Source organism: Urocampus carinirostris, chromosome 18 (genome assembly GCF_059441175.1).
Source record: "Urocampus carinirostris isolate Australia breed hairy pipefish chromosome 18, RoL_Ucar_1.0, whole genome shotgun sequence".
NCBI lineage: Eukaryota > Metazoa > Chordata > Actinopteri > Syngnathiformes > Syngnathidae > Urocampus > Urocampus carinirostris.
In genome coordinates, this window is record NC_142366.1 from 24,751,923 (window position 1) to 24,760,012 (window position 8,090).

Below are 8,090 nucleotides of genomic sequence, written 5' to 3' on the forward strand. Positions count from 1 at the left end.
GTTGCGTAGTCTTTCGCAGCCGGCGCTTTCCTGCCACCTGGTGGTAGTTTAAAATATTCCAGCGGGGTCTTTTTTTAATTTCATTTTACTAAAACAAATTACATTTAAAACAAGTCAGCACTGATAGAAAATATTCAATAATCTAAAATAGCGATTTGTGTACTGATGGTGTAGTATTCCAATACTTATTGGTTCATCTAAATGCCGTGAGCTGTTCTTGTTATGGATATGACAGAGTGTGCAGTTTCCTCATGCGTGAGAAGATATTATCTTTCGTCTTTCTCTGATAAGCAGGACATTGTGGTCCAGCCTTTAAGAACATTTATTCTTAACAATAAGTAAACAAGAACACTGCTTCATCCAATCCAACATGGCACTCAACAACCAGCAAAACGAAATATAGTGCGTGCGTAATGACGTCAACCAATAGAAAACGTCTTACCGCAATTTCACGAGTAAGAGCGACATAGAAATTGACAAATCTTAAAGTTCTCAAACACTGCTCTGAAAATCGACATCACCAAATGTGACTCAGTCAAAAATGTAGGTGTCCCGTTTGACCCCAATCCGTCCACACCTTAAGAATATGCCTATATTCGCCATAAGGAGGCGTCTACACACTTTATCACTGGATACAGAAAGCATGTTTAGGAAGGGGGGGGGGGCTTCCCTTGATGTGTGGACAAAAGTATGTGTAAGTTATGTAGTCTGTGTTGTGGTTTTTCTTGATTTTAAAGAAGGTTACTGACATCTAGGGGACCTTTCCCTGATTATTACAAAAAAAAAAAACAACTGAATTTATCAACACAGCCTAAATAATCAGCCATCGACTGATCTCTGCCCAGTTTGGAAAACATAACCATCACTAACTGTGAAAAAATAGGGAAAATGTCTCATTTTTCTTTTACACATTTTTCAATTCCACTTTTTAATACCGTTACATCCAAGGTCAATCTACAAGCATTTTCTTGTCAAATATTTGCTTCTCATCCTAATATATCCATCCATCCGTTAGGTGCACCGCTTATCCTCAGTAGGGTCTCCGGGGTACTGGAGCCCATCCCAGCTTTCTTGGGGGAGTGGACAGGGAACACCCTGAACGGGTTGCCAGCCAGTCGCAGAGAACAGAGACCGGCAACCACATGCATGTTTTCGTAATGTGGGAGGAAACCCACAGGGAGCACGTGCAAACTCCGCACAGGATGGTTGGATCTCATGACCTCAGAACTGTGCCGCACACACGCTAATAACCACTGGGCTGCCGTGCTGCCCCCATCCTGATATAATTTTTCTAAATTGTATTTTCTTGATATTTATTTTATCCTGGAGTGCCACATCTAATCTCATTGTGAAAAAATAAACTATGCTGTTATCAATAATCAATAAATATGTTTCTGTACTATTCTATTGCATATCATTCAACAAATGCGTAACATCTGTCTAGACATCGAGACATCTATCTATCCAGTATCAATCTGTCTCTCTCTCTCTCTCTCTCGATCTACTTGTATCTTTCTCTCAGTCTTTCTCTTTATTTACTTATCTCTCTCTCTCTCTCTCTTCTTATCTATCTACACATCTCTCTCTCTCTCTCTGTATCTCGTTCTCTCTATCTCTCTACCTGTATGTCTCTCTCTCTTTTTATCTAGCTACTTGTATCTCTCTTTCTCTCTCTCTTTGTATCTCTCTTTATCTATCAACCCGTATCTCTCTCTCTATTTACATGTATCTCTCTCACTCTCTCTCTCTTTATCTAACTACCTGTATCTCTCTCTCTCTATCTATCTACCTGTATCTATCTATCTCTCTCTCTCTCTCTCTCTCTCTATCGATCTACTTGTATCTTTCTCTCAGTCTTTCTCTTTATTTACTTATCTCTCTCTCTCTCTCTTCTTATCTATCTACCTGTATCTCTCTCTCTCTATCTCGTTCTCTCTCTCTCTCTCTCTCTACCTGTATGTCTCTCTCTCTTTTTATAATAATAATAATTTCCTTGTATTGTCATTCTGTGTAACAATGTACACAGAACGAAATGTCGATTGCATCTGACCCGATGCAGCCGCAGCCAAGAGAGGGCGCCGCCGACCACTTTTTAAGTCTTAGGAATGACTCGGCCGGGGCGCGAACCCGAACCTCCCAGTCTCAAAGCGGGCGCCTTACCATCTAGGCTATCTAGCTACTTGTATCTCTCTTTATCTATCTACCCGTATCTCCCTCTCTATTTACATGTATCTCTCTCGCTCTCTCTCTCTTTTTCTAGCTACCTGTATCTCTCTCTCTATCTATCTACCTGTATCTCTCTCTCTCTCTCTCTCTCTCTCTATCGATCTACTTGTATCTTTCTCTCAGTCTTTCTCTTTATTTACTTATCTCTCTCTCTCTCTTCTTATCCATCTACCTGTATCTCTCTCTCTATCTCGTTCTCTCTCTCTCTCTCTCTACCTGTATGTCTCTCTCTCTTTTTATCTAGCTACTTGTATCTCTCTTTGTATCTCTCTTTATCCATCTACCCGTATCTCCCTCTCTATTTACATGTATCTCTCTCGCTCTCTCTCTCTTTATCTAACTACCTGTATCTCTCTCTCTATCTATCTACCTGTATCTCTCTCTCTGTCTCTCTCTCTCTCTCTATCGATCTACTTGTATCTTTCTCTCAGTCTTTCTCTTTATTTACTTATCTCTCTCTCTCTCTCTCTCTATCTCTATCTACCTGTATGTCTCTCTCTCTTTTTATCTATCTACCCGTATCTCACTCTCTCTATTTACATGTATCTCTCTCTCACTCTCTCTCTCTTTATCTATTTACATGTATCTCTCTCGCTCTCTCTCTTTATCTATTTACATGTATCTCTCTCGCTCAATCAATCTATTTACCGGTATCTCTCTCTTTTATCTCTCTACCTGTATCTCTCTCAATCTATTTACCTGTATCTCTCTCTCCTTTTCTCTCTCTCATTAGATTTATCTATGTGTATTTGTATTTTTGCCCAGTATTCAAATCAATGTTTTTCTTTTACCGAATGAAAGTTGTTTTGTACCACTAGGAGGCACTAAATATGACACAGTGTCCCTTGAAGACGCCTAAAAAACATATTGTGCTGTATATAGACTTTATTTTCCGTGTTGATAGTCGCATGATCAAAAAGCAGCTATTTGTAAGTTATCTTTTCATTCGAAGCGCATGAGTTTGTTTCCACCCATGCAATTCTTTCCATGTGGTGGTCCCTAAATAGAGCGCCCCCACCCCTTTCCTCCTCTCTGTTGACTTAAAAGGTGGGGTGTGTCCTCAAAACGGGGAAAGTTCAATATTTTCTCTTATAAGTATGTGTTAGCAATGTCTAACTGAGTTCAAAGAGCCCTTATGCTTTAGTGTCCATTGCGCCTTTCTGCTTTTAGTTTCCTTTCGTCACAGCTGTTCAGTGCGGAACACTTTAGGTTCGAGGAATGGCGTCCGTCATGCTCATCCCTGTAAGTGCCCTTTTATTTTGAAAAGCACAAACATCAAACCAAAGACTAAGAAAGATGGAAAAACGATGCGTCTGATGAGTGCACGTACTCGCACACACATCATGAGTGAGACGACTGAGGCTGTAATGAACACACGAGCCAGGAGAGGGCGGCAGAGAGTAAAAAAGCTCCAAATTCAGTAGCACGACTCCAAAGGGACATTGTGTCATATGTAGTGCCACCTAGTGGTAGAAATAAACTTAAAAAAAACAAAAAACATACATGAAAAATACATAAACTATCATACAACTGTTCATGTTTAGAAAATAAAAATAAAAAGGAAATCATAGGTTGAGAAATTTGTATTTCGTATACATAGTGGAACCCCTACGTAGAAGTCGTCGCCATGTTTGTCTGGGATCTTGCTGCTATGCTGTGCTCTGTGCCACTGATTTTCGTTTGCGATAGATCACACAGTGCCATCTAGAGGTCAAATATTACCAGTGTTGGGAATATACCGTTATAAATAAAGGCGTTCTCTTTTGAAAGGGAACACTCTCAAGTTCTGACCCAAACTGAAATAATATCGGAAATAGGTTTTTTTCTCGCCCAGTTTGTTTTCCCGCATTTAAACAACCGCAGATGAGTGTAGCATGAACGTCATAGCTGGAAAACAGGTGAGATTTTTTTTAGACATTTTGAAAGAGTTGTAAATGTTTAACTTCTCCTTCAGAAGTCAATTAATGATTGTGCGCCCTTATGATTAGTAATAGTGCGTAAAGATGAAACACGAGTGACGTTGTGCCCTTGATTTTAGGGTCTTTGAATACACAGTGAATATCTGAATAACCTTCAGTTCTGAACTACTTACCTAGTTCTGCTACAGATATCCGGAGCTAAAGAAGGTGATCTCTCTCTTATCAATACAGGCCCTTCGAGGCTATTGCGGCCTGTGGCCTATGAAAAAAAAGACTGCTACTGGCTGATATTGGTGTCAATCAAATATTGAAAATGATTACAACAAGGAATCTCCAATGATGCAGAAATGCTTTTAGGCGTATTTTTTTTTCCCATCGGTGGGCATCATCAAGCTGTTTGGAGTCAATATTTTACTTAGTTGGATTCAACGGACGGTCCCTGGAACATCGAGGGGTTTACAGAAGGTACGTAAACATAAATAAACTGAACATCAAGGTAAGAACAAAGGCCAGGTTGTTTAGCACTCTAATGAGCATCCTTCATCTTTCCTGTCATTTTTTTTCTAAAAAGCCATGAATTTTTTTACTGTTTTTCTCTTGCTGCTCTTCTTATTTTGAAAGGAGGTGCGTTTGCCGTTTTTTTCTACATTGCTGTCAGCAGATTTTAGCAGCAGGCCCTATTGGTGTGATTTACCTGTTCTGATGCACTTTTCCTAATGCATCTGTAGGGGGCGATGACGCTTCACGTGACAACCCCATACAGAGCGATGCAATAGCAGCGGCGTCATTTTGAAGCCATTTTTTTCCTTAACGCGTCGTCTTTCGAGTCAGGCTACTGAGAAATATGATACGGCAAGAATTTCAAGCATTTTCAAGCACTTCACGCCAGATTCAAGCATTTTCCTGACTTTGAAAACACAAAATCTAAATCAAACATGATCCAGGATTTCAAGCACCCTTACGAACCTGGTGAAACAGAGGTCTCAAACTTGTTCCCCCAAGGAGGACAGTTTGAGGCCACTGCCTTAATATTAAAGTTAAAGGGACAGTGTGTATTATTTGTCCACTAGATGTCCACGTATTCTGTCGAGCCAACAACGAGTGCTAAAAGCACAACGTAAGAAGAAAAAATATGGTGACCAAAACGCACCTTATTGTTTATGAAGAGAAGAGAAATAAGAAAATAAAAGATACATAAAAAAAGAAAATAAAAACGACCAAAAAGCTGAATAAGACAAAAAGTGGAACCCAAGAAAATGGAAAGAGAAAAAATAAAAAAAGGAAAGGAAAATCCGAGAAATGTCTTTTTTTTATTTCTTTCTTTCCATTTTTTATTTATTTTCCTTCATTTTTCCTTTTTTGCTTTCATTTCTCCTCCTTTTTCTTTTCATTTTTGGCCTCTTTCTTATTTTTTCTATCCTATTGAAGATATGTTTCCCTTATTTTTGATTTTCTTCGAGAAACGCTAGCTAAAAAGTGAAGAAAAGGCTGCTTTTTTTTGCCCCCCTTCAGTCCCCGTAGTTTGTAGTCTTCCTGGACTCATTTTGGGTTCCACAAATATCGAACACTGTCCCTTTAAGAAGAGCAGAATGTTTTCACCAGTTCTGTTTTTGGCTCAACCCTGGCTTCCGAGGCCCCCAACTCAATTTCTTTCTTTTTCTTTCTTTCTTTCTTCTCTCTTTCTCCATCCCTCTTTTATCTCTTCCCCTTTCTTTCACTCTCCGTCTTTCTCTTGTTTTCTCTTTCTTTTCTATCTGTCTCTTTTTCTCTCCATTTCTTTCACTGTCTGTCTTTATCTTGTTTTCTCTTTCTTTTCAATCCATCTCTCTTTCTCTCCCTTTCTTTCACTCTCTGTCTTTCTCTTGTTTTCTTTCTTTTATATCTGTCTCTCTTTCTCTCCCTTTCTTTCACTCTCTGTCTTTCTCTTGTTTTCTTTTTATTTTCCTCCCTTTCTCTCTCACTCTCCCTTTCACTCTCGCTCTTTCTTTCTGTCTTTTTTTCCTTTCTACTCGCCCTACTTAACCTTTTAATTACGTAGTAACGAGACGGTAAGTCGTGCAAGTTACTATGATAGAAATGGATATTAGCGCGGGTTCCCTTTTGCGCTCCAGAAGAAGAATAACTTGAATGGTTTTAGATCGGGGGATGATGACGTCACCCGAAGTCCTTTCGAGGGCCAACCGAATCATCAGGACTGGACGTTCGCGCGGAGGGATTCCGTCCGGGTTTCCAGTCCGAGACCTCCAGGGCGACTCCAGAGGGGGGTCTCCCCCGACACTCCTACCTAAGACTGTCACGTTCGCTCCATCCCTTTTTTTTCCCTCTTTTCGGGGATTTTCTTTTTTCTTTTTTTTCCTTTTTCATTTTCTCATCGCGCTCCGGGCTGAAGCACGCGCTTTCCGTCAAAAGGGTAAGTTGAGGTCTTTGACTCCCCTTCCTCTTTTTTCTCTTCCTCGCCGTGTTTCGATAACATTGGCTTTTTTTTAAATAAAGTTGGATCGGCTACAAAATTTCCAAACCAGGGGCGCAACCAGCCCGGTTTTGGGGGGTGCTCAAGCACCCCCAAAATGGAGAGCAACTCTCTTAGGCTTAAATAGGACGAAATATTTTTTTTTTTGTTAAAAGAAAATAAAACAAACTTATGAACAGTGAAGCACTGTGAATATTCCACTGCCTTGAAATGGTTCAGTCCATTTGATTCCTCTATTTAGTTTTGTAATATGACTGTAATTCTATATTTATTTTTAATATTTTGTAGAATTTCTAGAGTCACATTTTTGTAATATTGATGTATTTTCATATAATGATTGTGATATTTATGTAGCAGTATTTTTGTTTTGTACTGTTTTTTTATAGTATTTCTGTTGAAGTATTTTTGAACTGATCCCATACTAATATCTTCGTAGTACTTTTTTGTACTCTTTAATATTACTGTAGTTGTATTTTGTAGTATTTCTGTATAATATTTGTGGTACAGTATTTTTGTATTATATTGTTTTTTTGTAGTATTTCTGTTGAAGTATTTTTGAACTGTTCCCATACTAATATCTTCGTAGTACTTTTTTGTACTCTTAATATTACTGTAGTTGTATTTTGTAGTATGTCTGTATAATATTTATAGAACAGTATTTTTGTATTATAGTGTTTTTGCAGTATTTCTGTAGAAGTATTTTTAAAAATGATTCCGTACTATTATCTTTGTAGTATCTGTTTTGTACTTTTTAATATGACTGTAGTTGTATTTTGTAGTGTATCTGTATAATATCTATGTAGCAGTATTTTTGTATTATACTATTACTGTAGTGCTTTTTTGTCGTGTTTCTGTGGAAGTACTTTTGAACTGGTTCCATACTACTATCTTCGTAGTACTTTTTGGAACTTTTTAATATTACTGTAGTTGTATTTTGTAGTATTTCTGCGTGATTCTTATGTAGTAGCATTTTTGTATTACAGTATTACTGTAGTGCTTTTATGTAGTAATTATGTGAAGGTATTTTTAAAGTGATTCCATACTACTATCTTTGTAGTATTTTTTATAGTATCTTTTAATATTACATTTCTGTATTAGTATTTTTGTATTATAGAATTACTGTTGTACTTTTTTTGGTAGCATTTCTGTAGAAGTATTTTTAAAGTGATTCCATAGTCGTATCTGTAGTATTTATTTAGTACCTTTTAATATTACTGTAGTTTTATTTTTGTTATCTTTTAGCATAACTTTTGTTTAGCAGTGTTTGTATTATAGTATTTCTTTAGAAGTATTTTTAAAGTGATTCCATACTGGTATTTTTGTAGTATTTCTTTAGTATTTTTTATTATATGATTTTGGTTGTCTTTTTGTAGTATTACTGTAGTAGTATTTTTCAATCGTAGTATTACTGTAGCCTAATTTTTTTGAATATTTCTATGGTATTTTCTTTTTATGATCCCAATGAAGACAAAATA